Source organism: Schistocerca nitens, chromosome 2, assembly GCF_023898315.1.
Source record: "Schistocerca nitens isolate TAMUIC-IGC-003100 chromosome 2, iqSchNite1.1, whole genome shotgun sequence".
NCBI lineage: Eukaryota > Metazoa > Arthropoda > Insecta > Orthoptera > Acrididae > Schistocerca > Schistocerca nitens.
Window position 1 is genome coordinate 599,530,995 of NC_064615.1, and position 26,239 is coordinate 599,557,233.

General features: G+C 41.4%; 1 protein-coding gene across 1 annotated transcript in view; it reads right to left on the minus strand.

Moving 5' to 3' along the window:
* The window catches only part of LOC126236678 (uncharacterized), a 271,112-nt gene that overhangs the window by 137,069 nt on the left and 107,804 nt on the right, over positions 1-26,239 (minus strand). The window contains exon 2 of the mRNA XM_049946164.1: positions 2,235-2,359. The gene's annotated coding sequence lies outside the window, so the exon portion shown is untranslated. The remainder of the gene's footprint in view (positions 1-2,234; positions 2,360-26,239) is intronic.

Consider the following 26,239-nt stretch of genomic DNA (forward strand, 5'->3'; position numbering starts at 1 on the left):
TGATGCTATTAGGTAAGTGACCAAAGACTTTTGTGGCAGCATAATTTACCCCTTTCTGAGCCAAAGTTAGATTTAACCTTGAGTAATGAAGATCATCCTTTCTCCTAGTGTTGTAGCCATGTACACTGCTATTACTTTTGAATTCGTTCGGATTGTTAATAACAACTTTCATAAGTGAATATATACAGGGTGTTACAAAAAGGTACGGCCAAACTTTCAGGAAACATTCCTCACACACAAAGAAAGAAAATATGTTATGTGGACATGTGTCCGGAAACGCTTACTTTCCATGTTAGAGCTCATTTTATTATTTCCCTTCAAATCATATTAATCATGGAATGGAAACACACAGCAACAGAACGTACCAGCTTGACTTCAAACACTTTGTTACAGGAAATGTTCAAATTCTCCTCCGTTAGCTAGGATACATGCATCCACCCTCCGTCGCATGTAATCCCTGATGCGCTGATGCAGCCCTGGAGAATGGCGTATTGTATCACAGCCGTCCACAACACGAGCCCGAAGAGTCTCTACATTTGGTACCGGGGTTGCGTAGACAAGAGCTTTCAAATGCCCCCATAAATGAAAGTCAAGAGGGTTGAGGTCAGGAGAGCGTGGAGGCCATGGAATTGGTCCGCTTCTACCAATCCATCGGTCACCGAATCTGTTGTTGAGAAGCGTACGAACACTTCGACTGAAATGTGCAGGAGCTCCATCGTGCATGAACCACATGTTGTGTCGTACTTGTAAAGGCAAATGTTCCTGCAGCACAGGTAGAGTATCCCGTATGAAATCATGGCGGTGAATCGAGGAAGTACAGTACATAATGACGAAACTAAATTGAGCTCTAACACGGAAATTAAGCGTTTCCGGACACATGTCCACATAACATCTTTTCTTTATTTGTGTGTGAGGAATGTTTCCTGAAAGTTTGGCCGTACCTTTCTGTAACACCCTGTATATACATAAATTATTTGGCGGACAGGGTGAACAGCAATCTGTACTGTAGTTGCTGTATAACGGTTAAGGAGAGAGAAATCACATCACATAGTCTAAAATTAGAACAATAAATGCACCTAGACCCGTAATAGTGCCGGCCGGTGTGGCCGAGTGGTTCTAGGCGCTTCAGTCTGGAACCTCTCCACCGCTACGATCGCCGGTTCGAATCCTGCCTCGGGCATGGATGTGTGTGATGTCCTCAGGTTAGTTAGGTTTAAGTTTTTCTAAGTTCTAGGGGACTGATGACCTCAGATGTTAAGTCCCATAGAGCTCAAATCCATTTGAACCAACCTGTAATAGTACTCAACTCGAGTATTCTAACGCAAATCCGTAATCACTGCACTAACTGTGTCGAACAGCTACACAATATTGTATGAAGATGCTTGTCGGACATGTGATTACAGTGTTGACAGACTGCCTTTCTTTGACGAGCGTTATCTACCAAAAATATGCACGAGACGAAATTTTGTTACAGACATTCTTGTGCTGCTAGTATGCAGTGAATTGCACTGGTGCGTCTGACTGCTCCAATTTTGGTTTATCCTGTATTTACTTCCTCATGGGGTTTGTGGTTAATAACGTGGATGCATTCAAATGGGGAAGGCGACAGACACTCAACGAATTTTAAAGCGAAAAAGATTTCCTCTTGTATAATCCCTTTTTAAACTATAGTACTGAAAGGAGAACACTTTTCTGCGGGTTCTATTTTCAATAGGCTTCCAGTAAAATTGAAAGAAGCATGATATATCCCCGATTTTAGAATCGAAGTTGAAAGGTAAATTTGTGGAGCACTCTTTTTTACTCTGTACAGGAATTACTCGCAGTAGTTTAGAGCTTTGCAAAGTAAAGTTTTATTTACTGACATTTGCCGGCTGTTCAGTTGTGCCTGACCCGGGCTGGATCCATGAACACTGCTCCGCGGGCAAGCTTAATGCTGTGAGGACGGGTCGTGAGTTGTACTTGGGTAGTTCAATTGGCAAAGTACTTGTCCGCAAGACACAAAGACACCGGTTTCGAGTTCCGGTCCGGAACACAGTTTTAATCTACCAGGAAGTTTCATTTAGCATGCTATTGTACTCTCGTATCTTTTTCGAATGGTACGGGAAGATGCAGAATTGCAAAACATGAAAATTAATCTCTGATACAGACTTATAGCGATTTTAAGAATACAGAGGCGACATGAAGAGTCATCAGAGGATGAGTGTCTCGTGACCGATTGTCGGCAGGATACGTACCAGGGCGACGGAATACAGCTGGTAGCATCGCGGAGACACCAGGAAGTCCAACCCCGTCTCGATGGAGGTGGTGGGAGTGCTCGGCTCAGCGAGTGAGCCTGTCGGAGTCCGGTTCGTCGGTGTTTCTGGAAGCAAGAAGAAAATACAAGTGATAAATACATGCCCTGAGAAAGGACCGGTTCACTTCGTGAAAACGTGCAGAAAATCAGCTCTACTCAATAATGAGAAATACGGAGGACAGTCCCTTATGTCGTCAGACAGGTCACAGCTGACGAATGAATAATTACATGAACTACACAGGGTGCAAGCGCAGAAGAGCGCGGCTAGGGGGGTGGGGGGTGGGGGGGTGAAGGGGGGGGGGGGTTTGGGGATGGGGGTAGTGTCATGACGGTCGTTGTCATTAAGCCCCCTAACCACATTTTACTAAAAGTGTTTATATTTCTACATGTATTAATTTACAAATTTTTATGTAACTTTCGGAGAATACAATATCGCGCGAAATAAAAATATTGAAAACAGCAAGAAACTAAAAAAATCGAAACTTCTTTGCTGCTTAAGTGGCTGTGGAAAACATTCGAGTCAGGAAAGGCACCTATTCACAGGATGACGATAGCTGCTTCCAACAACAAATGTAACACTGTTCGTGGAATCGGGAATCCACGGGAAGTTGAGGGAAGGGAAGACAAAAGGGAAGGCAAATCCCGCTAAGAAAAAATAATTGACAGACTAACTTTTCCGAACTTAGGTGGAAACGGCAAAAGATCAACATTCTCCCCATTTGTACGAGGGCCAGTCAGAAAGTAATGCCTCGTATTTTTTTACTCTTTCATTAAACAGGTAATGTAGTTAGATTAGATTAGATTAGATTTTCGTTCCATAGATCCATGCTGAGGAGATCCTCGTGGATGTGGAACATGTCAACTTTTTTTTTTTAGCTGAAATAACAATACTAATAGTATGAATATATACAATACATCATTTGTTTCTATTAAAAAATTCGTCTATGGAGTAGAAGGAGTTGGCCGCTAGTAAGTCTTTCAGGCTCCTTTTAAATTGACCTTTATTTGTAATTAAATTTTTTATGTTTGCTGGCAAATTATTGAAGATGAGTGTTCCTGAGTAGTGGACCCCTTTTTGAACTAAAGAAAGTCCTTTTAAGTCTTTGTGCAGATCATTTTTGTTCCTGGTATTGTATGTATGAACTGAGCTGTTTGTTGGAAAAAGAGATATATTATTTAGGACAAATTTCATTAAGGAGTAAATATACTGAGAGGCAGTGGTTAGTATACGCTGTTCTTTGAAGAGGTTTCTACATGACGTCCGTGAATTTACTCCACAAATAATACGTATTACACGCTTTTGGACTCTGAAAACTTTTGTTTGACTTGACGAGTTACCCCAAAATATTATACCACATGACATTATGGAATGAAAGTAGGCAAAGTATGCAAGCTTTTTCATTTTTATGTCGCCTATGTCTGCTAACACTCGAATTGCAAATACAGATTCGTTAAGCCGTTTCTGCAGTTCTGTGGTGTGCTCCTCCCAACAGAATTTATTATCAAGTTGTAATCCCAGGAATTTAAGACTGTCAACCTCTTCTATCTGCTCTTCTTCATACTTTATGCATATGCTGGGTGGAAACCTCTTACAGGTTCTGAATTGCATGTAGTGAGTCTTTTCAAAGTTTAATGTCAATGAGTTGGCTTTAAACCATTTATTAATATCCATGAAAATATCATTAGCAGATCTTTCTATAACTACACTCGACATACTATTTATTGCAATACTTGTGTCATCTGCAAAGAAAACGAACTCTGCTTCTGGCAGTGTAACTGATGAGAGATCATTAATGTGCACAAGAAAAAGCAATGGCCCTAAGATGGATCCTTGTGGGACACCACATGCAATTTCTTCCCATTCTGATGATGACTGATGACTTAATTCACTAGTCCCTTGTACTGACACCCTTTGTTTCCTGTTGGCTAGGTATGACTTGAACCATTTTGCAACACTGCCCATGACACCATAGAATTCTAATTTATTTAAAAGGATGTTGTGGTTCACACAATCAAACGCCTCTGACAAATCACAGAAAATACCTGCTGCTTGTAATTTGTTATTTAATGAATTAAGTACATTTTCACTGTAGGTGTAAATAGCCTTCTCGATATCAGAACCCTTCAGAAATCCAAACTGTGTTCTTGATAATATGTTGTTTGTGGTCAGATGGTTGAGAAGCTGCCTGTACATTACTTTTTCTAAAATTTTTGAGAATGCTGGCAAAAGTGAAGTCGGTCTGTAGTTTGATGGTGTCTCTTTATCCCCTTTCTTGAATAGAGGCTTAACATCTGCATATTTTAGCCAGTCAGGAAATGTAGTAATCATGAATTTGGGGCACTTGGGCAAACCTTCTGATACAGACCACCCCAGTGACGGCGGCCTACATCAACCGACGGGCTGCACTGCGTAAATTTAGAAAATGGCCGACATTGATGTATTCATAAGACAGCGTTCTGTGATTGAATTCCTCGCTCCAGCCTACTGTATTCATGGAAGGCTGAAGATGGTGTGTGGAGAGGAGCTACGACTGACGTCAGCACAGTTAGACAATGGCTTCGTCGCTGCAGTGAAGCTGAAGGGCAAACACAGTTGGCTGACGCAACGCAGTGCCCGGGTCAGCGACTGCACTGACTTCACACAACATTCAGCGTGTCGATCAAATCAGCAGTGACGACTCTCGCGTAACTACAAATGTATCCAACGATAGAGACCGTGTGATGGCCATTATGAAGAAAACTGGACTACTCCAAGATTTGTGCACGCTGGGTACCGAAAATATTCACCGACCAGAAAAAAAGGGATCTTGCACTATCAGACTTTCATCTGTTTGGCCCGCTCAAAGAAGCTCATTGCAGAGACCTTGGAAAATTCCGTGCGCCAGTGGCTGAGAAAGCAGGATCATGATTTTCACAGCATAGGTATACATGCTCTTCTTCAAGGTGGAAAAAACTGGACCAAGATAATTACTACAAACGAAAAAGTTTCAGCGTCAGTCACTTGTTTATTTTGCCACTATGCGTTTCGACCGTCCATACCATTATCTTCAGGTGGAGTATTGTTTATTTACATGATTTTTGTTAGTGAAGAGTATAGACGTCTTTTCACAGTTGCAGACCAAGGGCAGTGTATGTTATTTTGCGTCTTTTGCTAATGATAAAAATTGTTGAATTAGAAAAGGCATTTTAGAGGTAAAAAACATGAGTTTCTAACAGTGTATTGTACTCACAAGAACGGAAGAGTTTTAAAAGGTGCATGCTGTGCCAGATGTACGTCCTCTTCACTGCACATTATATTTTCATTGTCGTTTCAAAGAAGTTGTACATGCTATAGATATGTTTGTTTACATTGGCTACAGAAATAAAAGATTAAAGGGCAATCGCAGATCTGTCATTACTGGGCCATCACTCTACTCAACAACGACATGAAAATTTTCAGCCTTTTGTTGGAATCACGACTGAAGAAGGCAGCACAGTGCATCACGTCCCTTGACCAGATTTCCCTGGGTGGTGACAACAATATTCATACGCCCCTTTGCCGTTACAGCGACATACTGCACTCGCCAGGTCTCGACATCTGCCTGGTGCATTGGCATTGCTTGGTTTCATTCAGGCATTCGACAATATCAATCACACCTTTTTGCAGACGCTCCTTCAGCCACATGGGTTTTCTGGCTCGTATAGCAATAGTGCTAATGCGCCTCTTGAGCAGCGTGAATTCAAGAATACTCTATAACAGACGCCTCACCGCGTCTCCAGCGATCAAGCGCTCCATTCAACAGGGCTATCCACTGTCCACGAATACTGTATACTGTATACTTCAGGGACTATGATGATGATCTCGACCTCTATGTATACAGTGAAGATGATGTCCGCGTGGCTCTGACATTGGTGACGACATAAGGTGAGGCATCGAGCAGTTCTCTTAACATTTCCAAATAGAGGTTCTGCTCAGTGGTGAGGGCCTACCTAAGGCATGTGTAGCTCCTCTCAGTGTGGCCACCACTATCCACTGCTTGAGCACTCATTTTACGAATGATCTTCGTCGTTCGGCGGCAACAAACACCAGACACCTCCTCCAAACAATCAGGGCTGACTTTGTTGATCACTGGCTTAGATCCTTCGACACTGCACAGCGTGTGTGATACGTGAATGTCTACCAGGCCTCTCGCACCCCTCGTGTGGCACAAGTGTTTCCAGTCCTGATTACCCTCGACTGTCGTATGTTGAAGGCGATGGGATCCTTTCTCTGCAGCGCGATGTTATTCAAAGTTCAACATGACCCCCTTCTCCTTCCACAGGAGCGTTGTGGGGTTGGCTTATTCCACATGCCAGACTGAGTTATTGCACTTTTTGTTAGCTACCAACTGAAAGTCCGGCGCCGTTGCCAAACGAGTCTCACTGAACTACTTTTACATGAATATGCCCGTGTCTCCATGTCAGCCCCAGTCTTGTTATCAATGTTGCCAGACATTCCATGCCCCTTTTAGCATTTTCAGATATCATTTCTGGAATTAAGTTACGTCCTCCACTTCTTATCGCCTCCATGGATCCGACACACAACGCAATACAAATGCATCGGCCCCCCAATCCCATTAAACACAAGTTTCCCCAGATCATATGGCGTCGTGTAAGGACGACAGTGCATGCAGGCTTTCTTGACATCAGCATCAAATCCATTTCGTATCCACCTCGCTGACGCACCCCGTGTGTGTTCACTGAGGTGTGGACGACAGAGACGTCCACCGATACTCATGTGGTCGGTCGTCTGACGTCTGGAGGCTCACGCAGCGTACCTTGGCTTTCCTTACCCGACAGACGCCTGCTCAGATCGCTTTCCAGGCGCTTTTATTCCCAAATGTGATTCATTACGCTGCAACGGAAACTGATGCTGTGTATTGGATACAAGGCCATACGGTCCTCTACCTTTTTGATCCCGACAATAAATCGAAACAGGGTTACTGGACATACCTTAATGATCGACACTGTACACTTGTTCACAACCCTAGATACAAGCAGTTCTTTCCAAATTTTCTATGGTGTGTCTTTCATGACCCGCCTTCCAGCTAGAGCATACAAACCATGAGGTGCTGACGGTTATTTTGCCAACATGATGCTCTGAACGAACTACAAACGGAATCTCCATAAAAATTTCGGGAAGACAAGTTTTGATGTTCCACTATCTGATTGCGCGAGCGACTCAAGGAATTCTGGTACACAAAAGGATGTCCACACACACCTGCTTTCGGTTTTCATCGCTCCCCTGTGTGTTCTCTTCCTCTAACTCCTTCCTTTCCTACCCCCTTTCAGTAATGTGTTAGTTGTTTTGGGACAGGCATAGACAGCCTCCAACGCCTGAAGAGGTGCAGTCACTTTTTTTTTTTTTTTTTTTTGACACATGTGGCGGTGGCAAGTGGACCTTTTGGGGAGATAAAAAAAGAAAACGAATGGTAGAAAGTGGTCAGAGCATCTACCTAGTAAGCAAGAGATCCAGGTTCGAATCCCGGTTCGGCACGTATTTTCAAATTTCTCCACTGATTTCAATCAATGGCCGCTCGCAGCCAAAGCCTGAAATTCCTTTGGAACTTACTGTAGTAAGTCTCCAGTAGCTAGGATCTTCTCCCCTTCACCCCCCACCTCCCACCCAGCACTAACTTAATAATCACAGGAACGCACTGTTTGTCTACGCACATGCACAACCTAGTACTTTGCGGCTTTGCAGAGGGACTGTAGTAGACGCTGAAAGAAACGGCCATTTTATGCAGTAGGTCTGATTTTCTGTGCTTCATGTAGCGCTCTAAATGTTGGAGATAGGACATCCTATTTACTGCGCCAATACTAAAGAATGAAATTTTCGTCATACCGCCCAAGAGAGAAAGAATTACATAATTCTATGAAACACTGTCAGGGCTGTTCAATGATGTGTCAAACTGGAGGTACGAGCGAGAACTGTTTGGTTCAACCCTAGGCCGTTCTGTTTTTGTCGTACTGTCTAGTTTTAGAGCATGTCTTGGAAGTTTATCACAAGCATCTAGACGAAATCTGGATCTGGGTTAAAGTTAACACTACCCACCCTACAACATGCAGTTTACAACTTATCTTTGTTCTACATCACTTATGTCGCTCAAACTTAAAAAGAAGAACACATATAAATAATGTAAACCATGCATCGTTATGATCAGATGTGAATTTTTGTAAGCAAACAACGTAATATATAAAGTGCGAAAGAAATAATTTTAAAAATTTTGGCGACAGGTTCCTCGCAAACTAATGAAGAAACATGGGGCATAATGATTGACGTACATAAATCCTACGCTTGTGATTAACAAAAGAACATTCCTCAAAATCTAGTGCAAGAGAGATAATGAAGAAGTGACAACTGTTCCAAGGGAAATTTGCAGGAAGTTCCGTAAAACACAAGATACAACTAACTTTTTAAAATTTTTTCTTTACTTCATTGTATTCTTCTGTGAGATGCCCATCTGGGCCTGTATGACTAATTTCTGCACGTAATTTTTAATTCGGTTTTCTAACTTTCTTTTATATCTATTATGGAGCCTTTTATGTGTTATTACATTACATTATAAGCACACACTGCATGATTAACGTACCGATATTTAGCGATCAGCAAACACGTTATATACTTCAAGAGATACTTAAAAACACTCACAACTTCATGATTAACGGTACTATGGTAAGAGTTGAGCGTAACAGACATTAAATAAATTATACAAATTTTACTGTGTATCACGAGAATCCCGATCATTGTTACTAATGTTAAAAGTTATCAGACACTGGTTCGGTGTCAGTGTTGTAGAATCTTCCTATTCGATGTTTCGGCATATTCTAGGGGACTGACGCACAGGGTGCGTCGGATCGGAATATTCTCCACCACCGAAGGTGCTCCAATACCCAAGACCGGTAATTTCCAAGAATGATTGCCTATCGAAATCGCTGGGTCCAAATGATACATATCGAACGTGCGACCAGAAGTCGATAATGCGACACCGGTGGCGGGCGTTGTGATCAATTATTTGTGATCGTCATTTTTAACTGTTTTCCGCCGTTCCCTTACTTGCTCTAAATTACATACCTCCGCGAATTATTTGTGAGTTGCTAGGGAAACCCAGACGATTTATGTCGTTAGTGAGTGGGATGTCTAGTGTTCTTGACGTTTTTTCGGCGGATCCTCTCACATGGAAGAATCTAGTTCCATGTTTATCCAGATTAGAAAATTGTTCGACTTTTTGTCGCAAATATGGAGTACTACCGGAGGAGGAAAGAAGGGACTGTGGACACTGCGGTGTGCGAAGAGTGTAAAACTTCTAAGAACAGTTTCGATGCTGAAATACCGTTACAATTTCATTGCGGACAGTGCGGAAAACGAACGAGTGTCAGAAAGAATACATGGTTCGACTCTTCCAAATTATCCATCCAGACCGCCGTAATGGACTTTCACATGACAACACCGACGACGAATAAGGTAAGTCGTCTCCTTTACAATTACAAGTATTTTTGTAACGCCCTTCTTTCGTCGTTGCTGTAGTGATCAACGTAAACATACTCATAACACCCGTCATCAGAGTCGCATGATCGATTTCAGACCGCACTTTCAATATGTATCGTTTGGACCCTGCGACTTCTATAAGTAAGCATTCTTGTCGTAATTAATTCTGAAATACTTCATTACGAATCATTACAACTAGAGATATCTTCTGTTTGCAACCTTGTTCGTGGCAAAATGAACGGAGCCACGTGCGTGTGTCGTATATTTTATCTGATCTCAAATACAGAAGAGAACGAAAGGATTGTAATTGCTAGACTCTCACCAGATCCCATGGTGTCAATGAAGCCCCGCGGTGGATGGTCACGTGACGGCTAAAGATGTCTGCGTTATTGCGGAGACGTTCCCCCACTCTTGAGTTACCGATGCCGGACCGCAAAACAGTCAGAATTTATGGAGTTCATAGTTTAAATCGTTGCCGTGGCTACCGAATCAACAATAAAGTTTTGATGATTTTCTTTGAACCTTGGTCTACAGTTGCTAAACGCGTTTTTTTTTAAATTTTGTACAATAATACAGAAAGTAAACAAAAAACCGACTGTTTTTGGCGATATGGAATCTTAAAAAGTTTCTGCCCGTGTTCTCCGACGTATTCAATTAGAAATCTTGGAATAGTAGTTATAAGCAATCAGAGAAACAATTCTCTTCTCGTGATTACTTAATCAAAACAATGGTAAATTTATTTCAACACTGTTCAGAGAATTTTGGAGATAATATCCGTAACGTCTCCGGCACATTGACTACTAATCCCCGAAGTTATACGTACAAATCTTTGAGGGAGATGAATGAATCATTTACGCTCTCGTATCGGCAACTGAGCTCTAAACGTAACCTCAGAATTGAGGAGATGGACAACGTTTCAATATTTATGCCCTGAAAATCGTTGCCAATACGTAGCAGAGAATGCTTCTTATTGTACATTGTGTTATCATTTCTTCCCATCTTGCGTGCGGTAGAAGAAATGTGGATGCTTCTGTCATTCAGTAATAGGCTGAGATAAACGAAATAAATGTTTTTATATCTATACTTACATCTATACTCCACAAACCACTGTGAGGTGCAACGTAGAGGGTACTATCCATAGTATCATATATCAGGGCTTCTGCCAGTTTCATTTGTGTAGGGAGTGTGGGAAGAATGGTTGTTGTACATGCCGTAATTGGTCTAATCTTGTCTTCGTGTTCCCTACGAGAGCCAGATGTAGGGAGTTGTAGAGTACTCCTTACTTAAAACTGTTTTTTTTTTTTTTTTTAATTTTTGCAAGCAGGCTTTCGTGGTATAGCTGACGTCTATTTTCAAGCGTCTATTGTTTCAGGTTTCTTAAAGCTCACCTGCAGATCAAATAAACCTGTGACAGTTCGTGCGTCCTTAGTTGTATACGTTCAAAATAATCCGTTAATCGTATCTGATGCGGGTTCCACATACTAGGGCGATATTTTGGGGTATATCACACGAATATTATGTAAGCAATCTCCTTTGTAGATTCATTGCACTTTCCTAGGTCATTAGCAATTAACGGTAGTCAGCCACCTTATTTACCTAGGAATGAACCTACGTGATCATTTCATTTCATTTTCATACAAATTACTATACCCAAGAGTTTTTATAAGGTAACTGATCCAAATTATGACTTATTAATATTGTAGTCATGGGTCCAACGTTGCTGCTTTCCATGTATTTCACAGTTTTACATTAATGAATTTTTAAAGCAAGCTGCCGGACATTATCGGTACGGCACACAGTTTTAATCTGCCAGGATGTTTTTCATATCAGTGCAAACTCCACTGCAGAGTGAAAATTTCATTCGTTCGGCGGTGCTGTCACCTTTAATCACTACAAGTTACAATACCCGCGTTTTCAAGTGCGAGTTTAGATTAGATTAGATTTACTTTCATTCCAATTGATCCGTTGTGAGGAGTTCCTTCACGATGTAGAACATGTCAGAAAAGCACTAATACATGACACATATTTACAACTAAAACAAATAAGCTAATGTACCTTCCACAGGCCCCAAGTTGAATGACGGTCTTTTTTTTTTTTAATGAACACTATATGAAAGGATCATTTTACAACACTCATTTACTAAGATCGCATTAATGCACTGAATTTAAAATTTTTAAAAACTATTTATGAAGTAATAAAGATATAATAGAACTACTACAATAGTTACAGTGAACACATTACTGCACTGAAATGGTGCAGAAGTTAGATTGTATAGACACACACACACACACACACACACACACACACACACACACACACACACAAAAAGAAATCAGTTGGTTCTACTGAGAAATTCATTAACGGAGTAGAAGAAGCTGGCCACCAATAAATCCTTTAGGCTTCTCTTAAACTGAATTTTATGGGTTGTTAAGCTTTTTATTGCTGCTGGCAAGTTATTTAAAATGTGTGTTTTCAATAACGCACACCTTTTTGTACAAGAGTAAGTGACTTTAAACCCTTGTGCAGATTATTCTTATTTGTAGTATTGATTCCATGAACTGAGCTTTTGGTTTGAAAAGGTGATATATTTTTAATGTCAAATTTCATTAAGGAATAAGTATATTGGGAAGCAGTAGTTAGTATCCTTAGTTCCCTAAACAGGCCTCTACAGAATGTTCTTGAGTTCACACCACATATAACTCTTATTGCATGTTTCTGTACCCAGAAAACTTTAACTTGGCTTGATGAGTTACCCAAAAAATAATCCCAAATGACATTATTGAGTGGAAGTAAGCATAGTATGCCAGCATTTTCATTTTAATATCCCCTATGCCTGACCTGGCCGGCCGAAGTGGCCGTGCGGTTAAAGGCGCTGCAGTCTGGAACCGCAAGACCGCTACGGTCGCAGGTTCGAATCCTGCCTCGGGCATGGATGTTTGTGATGTCCTTAGGTTAGGTAGGTTTAACTAGTTCTAAGTTCTAGGGGACTAATGACCTCAGCAGTTGAGTCCCATAGTGCTCAGAGCCATTTGAACCATTTTTGAACCCTATGCCTGACAGAATTCGCACTGCAAATAGAGATTTGTTTAGACGCTTCAGCGGTTCTGTGGTGTGCTCCTCCCAGCTGAATTTGTTATCAAGCTGTAATCCAAGAATTTAACACTGTCCACTTCTTCTATCAGCTTGTCATCATATGTTAGGCATATACTCGTGGGACACCCCTTATAAGTTCTGAACTGCATGTAGTATGTTTTTACAGAATTTAGTAACAAATAATTGGCTATGAACCAGTGATTAATGTCCACAAATATTTTATGAGCCGATCTTTTTAAGACTACACTTGATTTGCAATTTATTGCAATGTTTGTGTTATAACCAAACAAAACAAACATGGCATCTGCTAATGTTGCTGATGAAAGGTCATTGATATACACAAGAAAAAGGGGCCACACATATAATTAGTTCTCAGTTGGATGATGCCTGATAGCTTAATACATGTCTCTTTCTTAATATCACCCTTTGTTTCCTGTTAGAGATATAAGATTTGAACCATACTGTAGCGCCTCCTGTTACACCATAATATTCTAGTTTACTTAAAAGGATATTGTGATTTACACAGTCAGATGCCTTTGACAGATCACAAAATGTACCAGTTGCCTGCAATTTTTTGTCTAATGAACTAAGTATATTTTTATTGTAAGTGTAGATAGCCTTCTCGATATCAGAACTCTTTAGAAATCTGAACTGCGACTTTGACAGTACGTTATTTCTGATAAGATGGTTATAAAGCCGATTGTACATAACCTTTTCTAAAAATTTTGAGAATGCTCGCAAAAGTGATCGGACGGAAATTTGACGCTATTTCTTCATCTCCCTCCTTAAACAGTGGCATAACTTCAGCATATTTCAACCATTCAGAAAATATTCCATTGATAAACAACTGGTTACACAGATAGCTTAACATGTTACTTAACTCAGAATCACATTATTTAATTAATTTTGTTGATATTTCATCAGATAAATCATTTTGGGAGAAGCTTAAGAGATTTTCATTCGAAAGCTGCACATACTCCGATCAGAAGAAAAGCAGTCGTTCGAAGGACGTAGTTTGATAACTTACATGGCCCAGAAAAATAAACGATCTTCATCTGTTATGTAGTAGGACAACTTATAGCATTAAAAATTAGTGGAGTCCTCCTTGTAGTCGATACGTGCAAATTCTGCATGGTGCTTAACGGTAATCTTCATACACAAAAGGCAATGTCCTGCATAACTGATCGACTGACTGACTGACTATACATCGCCCAGCCCAAACCGCTAAGGATGTTGTTGTTGTTGTTGTGGTCTTCAGTCCAGAGACTGGTTTGATGCAGCTCTCCATGCTACTCTATCCTGTGCAAGCTTCTTCATCTCCCAGTACCTACTGCAACCAACATCCTTCTGAATCTGTTAAGTGTATTCATCTCTTGGTCTCCCTCTACGAATTTTACCCTCTGCGCTGCCCTCCAATACAAAATTGGTGATCCCTTGATGCCTCAGAACATGTCCTACCAACCGATCCCTCCTTCTAGTCAAGCTGTGCCATAAATTTCGCTTCTCCCCAATTCTGTTCAATACCTCCTCATTAGTTATGTTGTCTACCCATCTAATTTTCAGCATTCTTCTGTAGCACCACATTTCGAAAGCTTCTATTCTCTTCTTGTCTAAACAAATTATCGTCCATGTTTCACTTCCATACATGGCTACACTCCCCACAAATACTTTCAGAAACGACTTCCTGACATTTAAATCTATACTCGATGTTAACAAATTCCTCTTCTTCAGACAGTCGTTCTTCCCGCGAACCATACGCGACTGGAACAGGAAAGGGAGGTAATGACAGTGGCACGTAAAGTGCCCTCCGCCACACACCGTTGGGTGGCTTGCGGAGTATGAATGTAGATGTAGATGGGTAGAAATGCTTTCCTTGGCATTGCCAGTCTATATGTTATATCCTCTCTACTTCGACCATCATCAGTTATTTTGCTCCCCAAATAACAAAACCCATCTACTACTTTAAATGTCTCATTTCATAATCTAATTCCCTCAGCATCACCTGATTTAATTCGACTACATTCCATTATCCTCGTTTTGCTTTTGTTGATGTTCATCTTATATCCTCCTTTCAAGACACTGTCCATTCCGTTGAACTGCTCTTCCAGGTCCTTTGCTGTCTCTGGCAGAATTGCAGTGTCATCGGCGAACCTCAAAGTTTTTATTTTTTCTCCATGGATTTTAATTCCTACATCGAATTTGTCTTTTGTTTTCTTTACTGCTTGCTCAATATACAGATTGAATAACATCGGGGAGAGGCTACAACCCTGTCTCACTCCCTTCCCAACCATTGCTTCCCTTTCATGGCCCTCGACTCCTATAACTGCCATCTGGTTTCTGAACAAATTGTAAATAGCCTTTCGCTCCCTGTGTTTTACCCCTGCTACCTTCAGAATTTGAAAGAGAGTATTATAGATAACATTGTCAAAAGCTTTCTCTAATTCTACAAATGCTAGAAACGTAGGATTGCCTTTCCTTAATCTATCTTCTAAGATAAGTCATAGGGTCAGTATTGTCTCAAGTGTTCCAACATTTCTATGGAATCGAAATTGTACTTCCCCGAGGGCGGTTCCTACCAGTTTTTCCATTCCTCTGTAAAGAATTCGTGTTAGTATTTTGAAGCTGTGACTTGTTAAACCGACAGTTCGGTAATTTTCACATCTGTAAACACCTGATTTCCTTGGGATTGGAATTATTATATTCTTCCTAAAGTCTGAGGTATTTCTCCTGTCTGATACATCTTGCTTACCAGATGGTAGAGTTTTGTCAGGGCTGGCTCTCCCAAGGCTATCAGTAGTTGTAATGGAAAGTTATCTACTCCCGGGGCCTTGTTTCGACGTAGATCTTTCAGTGCTCTATCAAACTCTTCACGCATTATCATATCTCCCATTTCATCTTCATCTACATCCTCTTCCATTGCCATAATATTGTCCTCAAGTACATCGTACTTGTATAGACCCTCCATATACTCCTTCCACCTTTCTGCTTTCCCTTCTTTGCGTAGAACTGAGTCTGCATCTGAGCTGTTGATATTCATACAGTTGGTTCTGTTTTCTCCATAGGTCTCTTTAATTTTCCTGTAGGCTCTGAGCACTATGGGACTTAACTTCTGAGGTCATCTGTCCCCTAGAACTTAGAACTGTTTAGACCTAACTAACCTAAGGACATCACACACATCCATGCCCGAGGCAGGATTCGAACCTGCGACCGTAGCGGTCGCGCAGCTCCAGACTGTAGCGCCTGTAGGCAGTGTTTATCTTACCCCTAGTGAGAGAAGCCTCTACATTCTTACATTTGTCCTCTATCCATCCCTCCTTAGCCATCTTGCACTTCCTGTCGATCTCATTTCTGAGACGTGTGTATTCCTTTTTGCCTGCTTCATTTACTGCCTTTTTATATTTTCTCCTTTCATCAATTAAATTCAATATTTCTTCTGTTACCCAAGGATTTCTACTAGCCCTCGTCTTTTTGCGTACTTGATCCTCTGCTGCCTTCACTATTACATCTCTCAAAGCTACCCATCTTTTTCTACTGTATCTCTTTCCCCCATTCTTGTCAATCGTTCCCTAATGCTCTCCCATGAAACTCTCCACAACCTCTGGTTCTGTCATTTTATCCAGGTCCCATCTCCTTAAATTCCCACCTTTTTGCAGTTTCTTCAGTTTTAATCAACAGTTCATAACCAATAGATTTTGGACAGAGTCCACATCTGGCCCTGGAAATGTCTTACAATTTAAAAACTGGTTCCTAAATCTCTGTCTTACCATAATATAATCTATCTAAAACCTTCCAGTATCTCCAGGCCTTTTGTATATATACAACCTGCTTTCATGATTCTTAAACCAAGTGTTAGCTATAATTAAGTTATGCTCTGTGCAAAATTCTGCCACGCGGCTTCCTCTTTCATTCCTTATTCCCATTCCATATTCACCTACTACGTTTCCTTCTTTTCCTTTTCCTACTATCGAATTCCAGTCACCCATGACTATTAAATTTTCGTCTCCCGTATCTCAATAATATGTTTTATCACATCATGCATTTCATCAATCTCTTCGTCATCTGCGGAGCTAGTTGGCACATAAACTTGTACTCTCTATTTGAATTTGTATTTATAACCCTGTAGTCACCTGACCAGAAGTCTTGTTCCTCCTGCCACCGAACTTCACTGATTCCCACTATATCTAACTTTAACCTATCCATTTCCCTTTTTTTGAATTTTATAACCTACCTGTCCGATTAAAGGAATTTGAAATTCCACGGTTCGATCCGTAGAAAGCCAATTTTCGTTCTCCTGATAACGACGTCCTCCTGAGTAGTCCCCTCCCGGAGATCCGAATGGGGGACTATTTTACCTCCGGAATATTTTACCCAAGAGGACGCCATAATCATGTAACCATACAGTAAAGCTGCATGCCCTCGGCAAAAATTACGGCTGTAGTTTCCCCTTGCTTTCAGTCGTTCACAGCACCAGCACAGCAAAGCCGTTTTGGTTAGGCCAGATCAGTCAATCATCCAGACTGTTGCCCCTGCAACTACTGAAAAGGCTGCTGCCCTTCTTCAGGAACCACACGTTTGTCTGGCCTCTCAACAGATACCCCTCCGTTGTGGTTGCACCTAAGGTACGGCTATCTGTATCGCTGAGGCATGTAAGCCTCCCCACCAACGGAAAGGTCCATGGTTCATGGGGGGATCGCGAAGGATATAAACTTTCAATCTCGAGAAGTTGTGGATCTTGTAGTGTAGGCATCACTTAAGAAGGGATTTTTCTAAATTCCAACTCTAAGGGGGTGATAGGAGATGAAGGGCTGTTTGAAAAATGTTGCTATTAATGGAATTTCTAAGCCAGACCTACTAAATTCGGTTTTTGGTTTCTCGCTCAGAGGAAATACTTGTTTCAGCAATTTTGGGAATTTAACCCTACGTGGTGAAATAGTGGATGTGGTGTCACCGCCAGACACCACACTTGCTAGGTGGTAGCTTTAAATCGGCCGCGGTCCATTAGTACATGTCGGACCCGCATGTCGCCACTGTCAGTAATTGCAGACCGAGCGCCACCACACGGCAGGTCTAGAGAGACGTACTAGCACTCCCCCCAGTTGTACGACGACTTTGCTAGCGACTACACTGACGAAGCCTTTCTCTCATTTGCCGAGAGACAGTTAGAATAGCCTTCAGCTAAGTCCATGGCTACGACCTAGCAAGGCGCCATTTGTAACATTGCATGTATCTAAAGAGTCTCACTTGTATCGCCACAATCTCCAGATGGCTCATCAAGAACGATGTACACAAGGATGGATTAAAAGTTAAGTATTCAAGGAGCTACGTACTTTTCTTTATAGCATTCATTACGAATCCTGTTTCAGACCTCACTCCATCCTTCGTGAGTTAGCGCGTGCATCTTGGCCGCCTCTTTCAATTAGTGTGCGTAGTGTTGGCAAGTCTGCCGACACTACAGTGGACGAAATCTTTTTCTGAAAATATATGATTATTAAAGCGCTACTAAAGTATTTTTAAAGTATATGTTAACATTGGTATTTGACATCTCGGTCAGAAATGAAAAAATAAGTGTTTCAGTGGTTTTGGAAACTGAACCCTAAGGAAGTGAAATAGGGATGAGATTTTTTTTATGAAAATATTTTATTATGAAAGCATTTATAAAGATAAACCTATGCAAATTTAAATTTGACTCCTCAGTTAGAAATAAAAAATACATGTTTTACTGTTTTCGGACCTTCAACTAGGGTCACAATGTATCACTGACCCATCATTACCCAGCACAAGCCGCAAAGGATAGAACTTGGAGAGGATGTGGCTCTCATACCGGAGACATCGGTTAAGGAGGGATTATCTGAAATTCCGCACCTAAGTGGGTGAAATAGGGGACGTAAGGTTTTCTGAAACTATGTCGCTATTAAGGGAGTTTCGAAGCTATAACTACGAAAACTGGTATTTGGTTTCTCAGTCGCAAATTGAAAAATATGTCTTTCCACATTTTTGGAAATTCAACCACAAGGGGGGGGGGGGTAAAATAGTGCGTTAAAGTGTTTTGAAAATAAATAATTACTAAAGAACCGTTTTTATGGTTACATCAGTGACTATTGGTATTTGACTTCCCTATCTGAAATTAAAAAAATCGTGTTTCAGTGTTTATGGAAATTCAACCCCTAAGGAAGTGCAACGGGGGATGCCAACTTTTAAGAAAATATTTCGTTACATAAAAAATTTTAAAGGTAAATTTATGAAAATTGTTAATCACTTCTTGGTTAGATATTATGAAATATTTGTTAGGGGGTGAAAGTTGCTATGAAAATACCTCCATAAGAACGCAAAAGGCACGATTAAAAGAAAACTTCGAACTCTATCTAACGGAGTCGCTTTTTGGTTAGAAGTACTTTCGGAAAAGACCATGCTTATAGTACCTTAATTAGCGCGAAAAGCTTAGAATGTGTTACAATTTGTGAACAACATAAAAATTCGATTAAATCAAAACAAAAAAATCTCTGCGGGCCATACAGTCTACGGGTGCTAAGTAGCGGCGCTAAGTTAGCGTATTCTATACATTGTAAAAAAAAAAGGCTATTTGTTTGAGTCTAGAGATGTAGTGAGCCCTTGGTTGTGCTTTTTGCATAGTGACGACAAAGGCTCGGTTGTACAGAGTGAATCACCTAAAATTTGCAGCGCAAATCTTGAGGAAATGGAAAGTGCTATTGACGTGTGATTTTCACAGAATCGATTGGTAGTCAGGGGCTCGTATTGATAGCATAACAACAGACTGCAACTATACTTAAAAAGTGCATTTTCTGTGCAAACATACAGTTTTTAAATGGAACAATGCCTGTGGACATTAACAAATTAAAAGGAGGGCAAATTAGAACGTCAGTGGTGTTCTTTTGCAGGATTCTTATGCGAATCGTTTACAAGGTACCATATTTTCTAACGATGTCACACCGACGCTTGTTTGTGCCATTTGACACGCGTAGTTGCTAGGTAGGTTATTGTTATGTTTGCTTATAGTGTGCTTTTGTGTTCCTTGAGTGCATTACACCCTGCTAGTCAGTCAGTGCGTGACAGTCTAAGCTGTGGATAGTGAATGGACGGTTGGATTTACCAGTGCAGAAAAATCCGACATGGTCTGGTGTGTGGAGAGAGTAGGAGGAATGCACTTCGATTTCACGTACAGTGCGTGCGGCTAGATATCCCAACAGACGTCAAACGTCTCGGCAATTATTTATCAACCTCTTCAACCAATTACCTGAAAGTGATAGCGTAACACCTAGACAAAGCAACAGAAGGAAAGAAGTGACGACAGACGAGGGGGAATTAACGCCCGTGCTGCTGTTGTTGTCCATCCGCGCATTAGCTCCCGAGCAATTGCACGAGGAAGTGACATGAGTCAGGCAAGTGTTCTACGTATTCTCAATCGACATGGTTTCCACCCGTATCACATCTCTTTCCATGAAGAGCTGGACGGAAACGATAATGAGAGTTGTGTTAATTTAAGACAGGATACTCGAGGAGTATCAAGCATCTTGTTTAGTGATGAAGCCACATTTACCAATCATGATCAGGTGAACTGCCGAAACATGTATCATTAGTCTGTTGACCGTCCCCGTTGCTTCGTGAGTTGGAACCTCAGCGTCCATGGACCGCGAATGTATAGTGAGAGATAGATCACTGGATGCGCTCAAGAATCGCGGCCTCCTAACAGACCATCTTCCACGGATGCTAGAAGACGTTCATCTGCAGACTAGGTGAACCTGAGGTACCAACATCATGGCTGTCCAGCCAACAGCGCACGAAGCATTACAGTATGTCTTCACGAATAGTTTCAAAATCATTGGATTGGACACAGAGGACCTATACCTCGGCCGGCCTGTCCCCCAGGTTTGGCACCTATATACTTTTTTCTGTGGGAAAAGCTGAAAGATGCTGTCTACAAAGACATAACAAGTACACCCGATGATACACTACATGATCAAAAGCATCCGGACACCTGGCTGAAAGTGACTTACAAGTTCGTGGCACCCTCCATCGGTAATGTTGGAATTCAATATGGTGTTGGCCCACCCTTAGCGCTGATGACAGCTTCCACTCTCGCAGGCATACGTTCAATCAGGTGCTGGGAGATTTCTTGGGGAATGGCAGTCCATTCTTCACGGAGTGCTGCACTGAGGAGACGTATCGATGTCGGTCGGTGAAGCCTCGCACGAAGTCGGTGTTCCAAAATATCCCAAAGGTGTTCTGTAGAATTCAGGTCAGGAGTCTGTGCAGGTCAGTCCATTACAGGGATATTAGTGTCATGTAACGACTCCGCCAAGGCCGTGCTTTGTGAACAGGTGCTCGATCGTGTTGAAAGATGCAATCGCCATCCCCGAATTGCTCTTCAACAGTGGGAAGCAAGAAGGTGCTTAAAACGTAAATATAGGCCTGTGCTCTGATAGTGCCACGCAAAACAACAAGTGGTGCAAGCCCCCTCCACGGAAAACACGACCACACCATTACATCACCACCTCCGAATTTTACTGTTGGCACTACACACGCTGCCAGATGACGTTCACCGGGCATTCGCCATACCCACACCCTGCCATCGGATCGCCACATTATTAACCGTGATTCGTCACTCCACACAAAGTTTTTCCACTGTTCAATCGTCCAATGTTTACTCTCCTTACACCAGGCGAGGCGTCGTTTGTCATTTAACGGCGTGATGCGTGGCTTATGAGCAGCCGCTCTACCATGAAATCCAAGTTTTCTCATCTCCCGCCTTACTGTGATAGTACTTACAGTGGATCTTGATTCAGTTTGGAATTCTTTTGTGATGGTCTGGATAGATGTCTACCCATTACACATTTCGACCATCTTCATCTGTCGGCGGCTCTGTCAGTCAACAGAAGGGGTCTGCCTGTACGCATTTGTGTTGTACGTGTCCCTTCACGTTTCCACTTCACTATCACATCGGAAACAGTGGACCTAGGGGTGTTTAAGAGTGTGGAAATCTCCCGTACAGGCGTATGATACAAGTGACACCCAACCACCTGACAACGTTCGAAGCACGTGAGTTTCGTGGAGTGCCCAATTCTGCTTTCTCACGATGTCTAATGACTACTGAGGTCGCTGATATGGAGTACCTGGCAGAAGGTGGCAGCACATTGCACCTGATACGAAAAACGTATGTGTTTTTTTTTTTTTTTGGTGGGGGTGGGGGGGGGGGTGGGGAGGGGCTCCGGATACTTTTGATCACACAGTGTATGCAGGCTGCTCACACATCTCCGCTGAAATGCTAGCACATGGGCAGCAGTCTTTCGATACCAGACTGTAAGTGTGTTTTGCCGCTGCGGTAGTTAATTTGAACACAGCATGTGATGGTCAAATATTCAAATGTTTGTGAAATCTTGTGGGACTTAACTGCTAAGGTCGTCAGTCCCTAAGCTTACACACTACTTAACCTAAATTATTCTAAGGACAAAAACACGCACCCATGCTCGAGAGAGGACTCGAACCGCCGTCGGGACCAGCCGCACAGTCCATGACTCAAGCGCCCTAGACCCCTCGGCTAATCCCGCGCGGCTGTGATGGTCAGTTTTGTCGTTACTTGTCAGAATCCACATAACTAGTGTATGAACTTGTGCTGTTCTACAGATGTTGACGTAGGAACTTTTCAAAGTGCGATATCTCGTAAACGACTTGCACCAGAATCCTGCAACAAACACCACTGACATTATAATTTACCCTATATCGAGTTTGTTAATTTTAATAGGCGTTGTTCCATTTAAAAAGTGTATGTTTGCACAAAAAATGCACTCTCTAAGTATTATTTCAGTCTGTCGACTGGTTAACAAGACGGGCCCCTGAGTACCAATCCATTCTGTGAAAAACGAACATCAATAACCCTTTCCATTTCCGTAATATTTGCGGTGCAAGTTTTAGGTGAGTCACCTTGTATATAGGGTGTAAAGGCTCAGTTATACACAGGGTGTATCGTAAATAATTTTAGGAAATTTGGGGACGGTTCCTTCATACCAAAACCGGGGAAATGTGTCCATATACTTATATCTATATATATATTACCTGCGAAGTAAACCAATAGTTTACAAAGCCCTGAAGCTATAAACTCAATTTTTTTAAAAAAATGTCCTCTGCTTGAACCTACACATTCATGCGTCAGCCGGGTCATGGACTGCCTGCCCCACTCCCCCCCCCCCCGCCCCCCCCCAACTCCCCCTTCTTGCTTCCACGACACGCTGATGAAGGGTGTGTCTGCGTTAGCACTGTCCACTTCATAAACCACTTGTTTAGGTAATACCACATACAAATTTCAAACGCTTAAGATCGAGGAAACGTGCGAGGCATGAAACTAGTCTTGACCTACTCATCCAAAACGTGCTGGAGACTCATCGTACCGCAAACGACATGCATCCTCTTATTTGCAGGGAAACACGCTGTAGCAAATACAGGGTGGTGCAATGTCGGTGACAGGAAGTGTCTATATTCTGGTTTAATCGTATACCATAAATGAATCTCCTTGTGATATTGTTGTATTGTAGCTCTGAAAATTGTGGAACTCCCTCAACAGTACTTCAACTCACTTTTCAGAATGGAAGCATGAACATCTGAACAGCGTTTGTATATCATAAAGACATTTTACACAAATCCTGGACGTATTGCTATGGTGAGATAAGCATTCAACACCTTATTTCTTCAAAAACAGCACTATCCGGAATGACAGCTTCTCCATGTATTTTGTCTAATGTTTTCCTTTTTTTCTTTTTTTTCAGGCTGCCTTCTTTTGGGATTAACAAAAGGAGAGAATCTTCCGGAATGCACCTGCAACCCTCCAGAATCTTCGTACTGTAGTTTCCAGAAAGATCTGTGCAGTCGTCCTCACATAGATGCATTGGCAAAGATAATCTATATGATGGACTTCTATAAAAGAGGATGTAGCATCAGAAGAAGACCTAGAGGCTCAGGATATGATTTATGGGCTGGAAGAATAAAATATACCTACGAACGACTCGACTGTCGCGGACTGAATTAAATTGTCAGATTAAGTGTTTCTGGCTCATCGTTTCCTAAGCTGGCGCCCGCATCCGCCACTTTAATTTTAATAACTAAAATAATTACACCCAATTTCCTGAAAGTGCACAGCGCAAAAGAACGAGGGTAGTGATGGAGCAAGCTGCTGCAAATCACTGTAGCTGAGACGAACTGTTTTTCACACTCAGGATATTAATATAACAACTGTTCGTCACTGGTCCATACTATGAGCCTGAACCTGATACGGACCTCAAATGCAGCATTCGTATGTCAATTTATAGGTAAAATTGTGGTCCCCTGTATATATTTCATTAATAGTGACATATCTTTCCATTATTTCCGTCATCATATACTTTTTTAAATTTCTTCTCTTCACATCACTTTTCAATGTTTGTAGGTTATTTTCCTAATATGATTAGATTCTTTTTAAAATATTAGATGATGGTTAGTTTTAAAGGGTAAATTAGTAAGAGTTAGGTGCCATCGATTATATAAAAAGTTATATATGCAGATCAACGCACATTTCCGCGAGGTCAACCATAGGCTAAAAAGTTTAAGAAATTATACAAAAATGTAGGACTGTACAAATACTCACTATATATTGCAGTAAAAATAGATCGGACGTATATGTTAAAGTTGTACTGAAAATAAATCTTTTTGTAGGTTTCTGAATGAGTTGGAATATATTAAGTTACGAATTTTATAATCCAGTAATCCATTTCAGAGGCTGACAATCATAAGGGCCTAAAGCACATCACCATCGATTGTGAGATTGTGGCATTTATTCATGCTTCTGAAATCTGTTGATTTTATGGTGAGTCAGATTTATCTGTGCTGTAGGCCCACACTACAGATACGAAAATTCAGTAAAAGCTGTATCATTGGTTTCCCTGATGTTCATTTAAATGTGGGATCGACGGCTGTGTGCTTTAGGCCCCTATGGCTCTCAGCGACTCATTTGTATTCTAGTCATGTGACCATGTTGGTAGACATTACTACTTGAGTTTAATCATTTCCACAAACGACACTTTGTGTTTGGAGTTGGTTGTTTACTGTGCGGGAATCGGCTTTCGCGTGCAGTGTAAACATGAACGATGTTGAATTTGTTTTAAATGCTAACAGAAAAGTAAAGCTATGAGGACGTCTCGTGAATCGTGCTTGGGTAGCTGAGTTGGTAGAGCCCTTGCCCGCGAAAGGCAAAGGTCCCGAGTTCGAGTCTTGGCCCACCACACAGTTTTAATCTGCCAGGAAGTTTCATATCTGCGCACACTCCGCTGCAGATTGAAAGTCTAATTCTGGGAATAGAAAAGAAAATTACCAGGAAAAGTTAGTCGCAAAGGAACTAGGGCGTCCGAGAATAGATCCTTTGATTGAGAGGATGACGAAATCAAAACAGCGTGATTACAAGAAAGCATTTAACGAGGAAGTGTACAGTTAGCACAAGTTGTTGTGTGGGTGCAGCGTAAGAATATCGCATTTTTCAGCCCCCAAGTAAATTCGTGAACTCATATATCTCTTAGGGATCTTATAAATTTGTCCAAAAAGGAAAAATGGAAAAGCAGGAAAACTCCCACTTACAGACAAATCCAAAATGGAAAGTTGCGAAAGCTTACACATTATTTCGTTGTTGCCCTAAACTGTAGTTAATTACGTACAAAGCAAAATTCCACAAAAACAATGCTTTCTTTTATCAGATAAGTTATGCATCTTATTATTATTGTTATTATTATTATTATTATTATTATTATTAGTGTTGGTATTATTATTGGCAGTGGCTGTAGTTGTATAAACTTGTTGATAAGCATAACTGTTATTCAGCAGATGCTATTAATTTCACACTCTCAAATTTATCTGCATCTAAAAATTTGGGAACACCCAGAATGTATTCTCAGGAGCCGCCATTGTTCATCTGACCAGAGCCGACAAATATGCTTCACTTAAAAAATGTTCGTTACGACATGGCGCTTCTCGACAAGGCTATCGATGGTTATACACTGCTGTACAAATGGTTCAAATGGCTCTGAGCACTATGGGACTCAACTGCTGTGGTTATCAGTCCCCTAGAACTTAGAACTACTTAAACCTAACTAACCTAAGGACATCACACACATCCATGCCCGAGGCAGGATTCGAACCTGCGACCGTAGCAGTCGCACGGTTCCGGACTGCGCGCCTAGAACCGCGAGACCACCGCAGCCGGCCACTGCTGTACATATGTGGTGCTATCAGCAATTGTTTTGGAGGTATGTTTTATTTCATTGCATATGTAATGGTTTCGTTGTTCCTCCATAGACTATATGTGAGCTAAATTT